Genomic DNA, 7044 nt, shown 5'->3' with positions numbered 1-7044 from the left:
ACTTGCACTGCCAGAATAGAGCAATCACCCACCTCTGCAGCTTGGCCAGTAATGTCCTGGAGGGACTGGCACAGATCCCCCAGCTTCCTCCCTCCCAGAGGTGGGGCTCAGGCCTAGGCTAGACCTGCAAACTGATCTGGATAGAAAGAAGCCAGTCCCTACCAGCACTGTGATTTTCAGTCTGCCCTGCTTCCCCTCATGACAGGTGCAGAGTTAAGATGGTGGCTACCGGCCACTTTCTGACTTAGACAGGCTCAAACTTTAGCTCTTCTCAGGATTATACTTTAGCCCACCAAAATTTACTCATCAGTAGCTGAAGTTGATGCCCAACTGTCTCTTCCTTTCCAATTTTTGGGAAGTGATGGTTGCAATTCCAGCTGCAGAATAGCTCCTGTGGTGGCTTGTGCCTCCAGTGGAGGATGGACACCAGCTTCTATGGTGTGGAGCCCTCTACTTATGAATCTTCTCTGCAGATAGGCAGTGTTCTCCTTCCATTGCTTCAAGGATGTAGCAGGATGCTCTTCTGGTCTCCTGGAACTCCCAAACAGGTGCTACAGCTAGCTTCAGATAGCTCTGGGTATTTACTAACACCCCGTAGCAGGAGTTGACTCTAGGAGCTCCTTACTCTACCACCATCTTGCTGGTTCTCCCAATTCATTCAACTTTTGAAACATTGGTTATGCGACCTGCAGTTGGGCATTTTTGTGGAGAAGAATTGGTCCCTTTCTGTTGACCAATGTTAGCTGCATGCATTGATGTTTTTGGTGCATTTCATCGATTGCTGAGCATACTTCTCAGATGTAATGGTTTCACTGGGATCCAGAAAACTGTAGTGGATCAGACTGGCAGCAGATCACCAGACAGTGATCTTGACCTCTTTTTGCACAAGATTCAGTTTGGAAAATGCTTTAGAGCTTCTTCTCAGCTGAACCACAGACCTGGTCATTGCCAATTAGTTTTTAAAATTAACTTTTCATTGCACATCTCAGTCTGATCAAGAAATAGTTCATTGTTGCATAGAATAAGAGAAGATGACACTTCAAAATGACAGTTTTTATATTTTTGGTCAGCTCATTAAGTATCCACTTATAGGGCTTTTTCACCTTTCCAATGTGCTTCAAATGTCGAATGACCATAGAATTGTTGATGTTGAGATCTTCAGCAACTTTTCATGAAGTTTAAGAGCATCAGTCTCAAAGATTGTTCTCAATTGTTCATTGTCAATTTCTGATGGCCGGCCACTTTCCTTCTCATCTTCAAGTCTCTTGTCTCCTCTGCAAAACTTCTTGAACCATCACTGCACTGTACATTCACTTGCAGTTCCTGGGCCAAATGTGTTGTTGATGTTGCAAGATGTGTCCACTGCTTTATGACCCGTTTTGAACTGAAATAAGAAAATTACTCAAATTTGCTTTTTGTCTAGCATCAATTCTATAGTCTAAAATAAATATAAAATAAACAGCAAGTAATAAGTCATTTGCAAAAAACAAAAAGTGAGAAATATACACTAAAGTAATGTATAACATAACCACATTTATTTAAGAATGTATGCCAATATCAAACAGCAAATTTCATCAGTGCAAAAATTGCAATTACTTTTACAAAACCTATATTTATCAAGTATAGTGCTAATTATAGGTTCAAATAAAAGGGTCAGAAATCCATGTATAGAGAACCTATAAATGATTCTATGTCTATTACACTGGGGAGCCTAAATTCCAAAGTAAGGCCCACTGATAAGATGTCAAATTATCTTAGCTGTCTATACTGTTTATAGTTTCTGTAGATCTCTAGAGCCCTCAGGACTCTTACTATTTGAGTCACTGTTTATTGTGACAGTCAATGAGACCCTCCTGAGCCTTGCATAAAGGTAACCTCTAGAATGACCTCCCAACTCACTCTGAAATCTCCCAGCCATAAAATCTCAATTGGGTTTACCATTTCCCCCTTTTAGTCAAGGTCTTTTTCCAGATGCATCACTAGTTGGTGCTTGTTAATAATCCCTCAGGCTAGGGAGGCTCATCCCTGGAAGTCCTGTCCCACATTGGGTGGTGGTGGTAGTGCATTTATATGCTGAGTTTGGCCTAGAGAGGGGCCACATTTGAACAACAAAGTGGCTTTCAGGAGATAATTTTTAGGCAGTATATAATACTAGGCTAAGTTTCAATTTCACAAGAAAAAGTTCATAAGTACAATCATCATTATCAAGGGCCTGGCATAATGGTCTGTCTTTCTTCACTAGGCACTACTCTTGCACTCAGGGGATTCTTGCTGTTCTATTAGAGAATGTAGCAGAAATCCCCAGAAAGAAAATTCAATTATTGTTTTTGTTATTGTGTGGATATTTACCACTGAGGCAATGTCCCATGAACACTTGAACATATTCATATGTCTTAGAGGCATGGCCTAGTTGAACCCCTTTCCATTCATTCCCACATCACTCACACCCCACACCAGTTATCCACCTCCACTACTCCTGTGATCCAAAACCTGTCCAAAAATGAAACTAAAAAACTAGCTGAATAAAATTAATAAGAAAGTGAAATGATTTAAAAAATAACAAATAAAGTACAAAATATTTTAAAACAATTTGAAATAAAAAAATTAGACATTGTGTCTTCCATCACTGTAAGATTTCTTGTCTTGAATGTACAGTGACATTTCCTTCCACATAGTCCCCTAGTGTCTTCTTTTTTTTTTTTCATTTTATCTTCAAATTAGCTTTAGGATACAGAAAAGTCCCACAAAAACACAAGTGATTCCCATATATCCAGTGCACTCCCTCTTTTTCCCTATCTTTTATTAAAAACATTTTTTAAAGATTTATTTTATTTGTTTATTTCTCTCCCCTCTCATTGTGTTCACTATCTGTTGTGTGTCTACTCATCTTCTTTTAGGCAGCAGCAAGAACCAAACCAAGGACCTCTCATTTGGGTGGGAGGTGTTCAAATGCTTGAACCATCTTTGCTCCCTGCTTGTTGTGTCTCTAGTTTCATCATCTCATTGCATCATCTTGTGGTGTCATCTCATTGGATCATCTCATTACAGCTGCTTGTCATCCCAGCCCTTTGTGTCAGTTCACTGTCTTGCTCTTCTTCTTTTGGAGGCACTGGGAATCAAAGTCAGTATCTTTCTTGTGGTAGGCTGGTGCCCAACTGCTTGAGCCACATCTGCTTCTCCCTTATTAATAACATTTTACATGTGGATTGCATAATTCCTACAGCCTATGTACAAACATTGAAGCATTGCTAACAAAAATGGTCAATGGCTCAAGTCATGTCTTTTTTAATCTATTCTATCACTCTATGCTTTTTGACTGGGGCGTTCAAGCTATTAACATTAAAAGGTATTATTGTAAAGGCATTGTTTATTTCATCTATTTTGTCCTTTGTAGTTCTGTTGTAGTGTACTATTGTCTGTCTTTTTATCCTTTAATTTAGCCTTTCTAATAATTTTTATTTCTACACTCTTCTCCAAGTCTCTCACCCTTGCTTTTTCCACTCAGGCTGCAGCACTCCCTTTAGTAACACTTGTAATTCTAGTCTTTTGTTAACATATTCTATCAGTTTTCATTTGCATGTGAAATCTTTAAACTCACCCTCCTTTTTCTTTACAAACCAATTTTATTGATACTTATTAATAAAGCATAAAATTCATCCAAAGTGTACAATCAATGGTATTTATGTGATAAAATCACACAGTTTTGCATTCATCACTTTATCATCATTAGAGCATTTTCATTATTTCAATAATGATAATAAATAAAATACAGACAGACAAACAAGAAAATTCATCAACTTCACTCTATGTCTCCCCTCCTGTACATAGCTGCTATTTCTGGCTAATTTTTGCATTATTTATATTTGTTTATTAAGCAGATTTATTTAGGTATAGACACATGCCCTTTTACTCTATCTAAAGTGTTCTATCATTGACCTTCAACATAAACACAGTGCTATACATTCACCATCTAAAAATTTTCAGAACAATTTCATTGTTCTAAAAAGAAAGACTCCAAATCCCATAGCATACATTTCCCAGCCCTACAAAACCACCAACCTAATTTCATCTCTATAAATTGATCTATATTTACACAGTACACAAATGGAAACATACAATGTGCAGCATTCTGTGTCTGGTCTCCTCCACTCAGAAAAATGTTTACTTTTTGCCTGCTATTAACGTTTCATAGTATGAACCTACATTTGTTCAGCATGAAAGAAAAATGGTCTTATATATGAAATTTTACCCATATTCATAATTTACATATTATATTTATGTTTTACATAATATCTTTAGCTCATAATAGGGCAGTCATACAATATTTGTACTTTTTTATCTGGCTTGCTTCACTCAGCATAATGTCCTCCAAGTTCATCCATGTTGTCATATCATTTACAGCTTCATTTTTTTCTTACTGCTGCATAATATCCCATCAGGTGCAGACATCACAATTTGTTTATCCATTCAACAGTTGAAGGACACCTGGTTGTCTCCAACTTTTGGCTGTCATGAATAACACTCTTATGAACATTAGTGTGTAGATGTCTATTCATGTTACTGCTCTCAGGCTTTCTGGGTATGTACCTAGCAATCACATTTCTGGGTCTCATGAGAGGTCTTTATTCAACTTCTTTGGGAACTTCCAAACAGTCCTCCCTTGTGGTTGTACAGTTTACATTCCCACCAACAGTGAATAGGCATTCTTATCTCTACACGTCCTCTCAAACATTTTAATAGTAGTCTGTTTAATGTGTGAAATGATACTTCATTGTAGTTTTGATTTGCATCTCTCTAATCACTAATCACTAGTGCTGACCTCCAAAGCAGGTACACCAGACAGGTTTTGACTTTCTCTGTTGTTTTTTTCATGTCTAATCCACATCTTCCCACATTCCCTCTCATTTAACTTTTTTAAATTCATTTTTTAAAAAATTACATTAAAAAATATGAGGTCCCCATTCACCCCCACTGCCCCCACCCCACCACACCCTCCACAGCAACACTCTCCCCATCATCATGACACATCCATTGCATTTGGTGAGTACATCTCTGGGCATCGCTGCACCTCATGGTCAATGGTCCACATCATAGCCCATACTCTCCCATGTTCCATCCAGTGGACCATGGGAGGATCTACAATGTCCAGTAATTGTCCCTGCAGCACCACCCAGGACAACTCCAAGTCCCAAAAATGCCTCCACATCTCATTCATTTAACTTTATAACCACACTTGTAAAACTGAATTATTTTTTCTAAATAAGAAATATGAAAAATAAGTCAATTAAAACATGAAAGTGTGTTCTCCATGAATCTCATGGCCACAGTGTATCATGAATAATAATAGATTTTCACTAAGTTTTGTCCATGAGTGTATAAATTTACTAAGTCACTTTTGTTAATGGCATATAAAATACAAATTTTGTTCATATGGAGAAGAAATGTATGTTAACACCCTCTCATTTTGATGCAAATACAATGAATTCCCAGAGTTTGTTCTTATATTAGGAAAATAAAGGTGATATTTTCATTAATAATAAATTGCTGAGGAAATTTTCTATAACTTTCTTTACTAACCCAATGTATCAGAAAAACCATTATGTATTGCAATGTCTACCTGATTTTTGAAATTTCTTGATGTGTGTATGAACAAATGAGTATATGAATTACACACATTGAAGTCAGCGCTTTCTTATTCACAGATAGCCAAACATGTATGAGGACCCAAAGCAAAGGGTGTGTGATTAGGATTAGCCTTGTTTTGGAAATTACCCTGGAAATAATTTTTGTATTTCATGTAATTTACACTTTTACATATGCTCAAAGGTAAATGAGCCATATATGAAGCTTCTTTGTAGCAGATAGCTACTCCAGGTCTCCATTATGTAGAGAAAAAGAAAATGAGCTCACCAAGCAAAATTACCACTGCTGGATGTTAGATCTCAAGATAATTCAAAACATTATTTATTTAGTACATCAATATTAAGGACATATTACAGTTAAAATTTCTTATTAAATAGTTTATTAAATTGCCTATTAAAAATATTGCTAGAGGGTGAAGCCAAGATGGCAGCAGAGTAGGTAGCTCCTGGAATCAGCTCATGATACAGGGCAGTTGGTGTCACCCAGAGCTACATAAAGTACCTGTTTGGAGGATCCAGGAGACCAAAGAACTATCCTGCATATATTAGTTAGCCAAAGGGGTGCTGATGCAAGATACCAGAAATGGGTTGCTTTTTATAAAAGGTATTTATTTGGGGAGGGAGTTTACAGATACCAGGCCATGAAGCATAAGTTACTTCCCTCACCAAAGTCTATTTTTATGTGTTGGAGCAAGATGGCTGCCAACATCTGTGAGGGTTCAGGTTTTCTGGATTCCTCTGGGATCAGCTTCTCTAATTACTCCACAAAGTCAACTGTAGACTGTGAGGCTCTCTAGGCTTTGCCTCTCTCCACAAGGTCAGCTGTAGACTATCAGGTGAGCAGCTCTGTTTCACTCCCTAGGGCTCCAGCTTCAGCATCAAACTCCAACATCAAAACTCCAACATTGAATTCCCTCAGCTCTGTTCTTTGCCATGCCTTTTATCTGTGAGTCCCCACTGACCAAGGGGTGGGGACCCAATTCCCTAATCATAACTCAATCATACCCAGGTACAGATCAGATTACAAGCATAACCCAATATTTCTGTTTGGAATTCATCAATAAAATTAAACTGCTACACTGAAACATCCTTGAAAGTGTGGAAGGAGGAGACTACCCATCTGGACAGGGCAATTGTGAGTAGAGCACTCCACACCACAGAGGTGAGTGCCTGTGGCATGCAAGCCACCTCAGGAGCTATTCCGTGGCTGGAGTTGGAAGTTCCATTTCCCCCAATAAAAATGGGAGGAAAACATGGTGTGGCACCAACTTCAGGTACTGATAAGGGGATTCAGTGGGCTGAAGTAGAATCTTTAGAATAACTAAACTTTGAGCCTGTCCAGGTCAGAGGGAAACTGGTCCCTGCCATTCTGACTCTGCCCCAGGCATGAGGGAAGTGGCAC

The sequence above is a fragment of the Dasypus novemcinctus genome, chromosome 27 (genome assembly GCF_030445035.2).
Source record: "Dasypus novemcinctus isolate mDasNov1 chromosome 27, mDasNov1.1.hap2, whole genome shotgun sequence".
NCBI classification, from domain to species: Eukaryota; Metazoa; Chordata; class Mammalia; order Cingulata; family Dasypodidae; genus Dasypus; species Dasypus novemcinctus.
The sequence above is the reverse complement of the archived record's forward strand: the minus strand, read 5'-3'. Positions refer to the sequence as shown.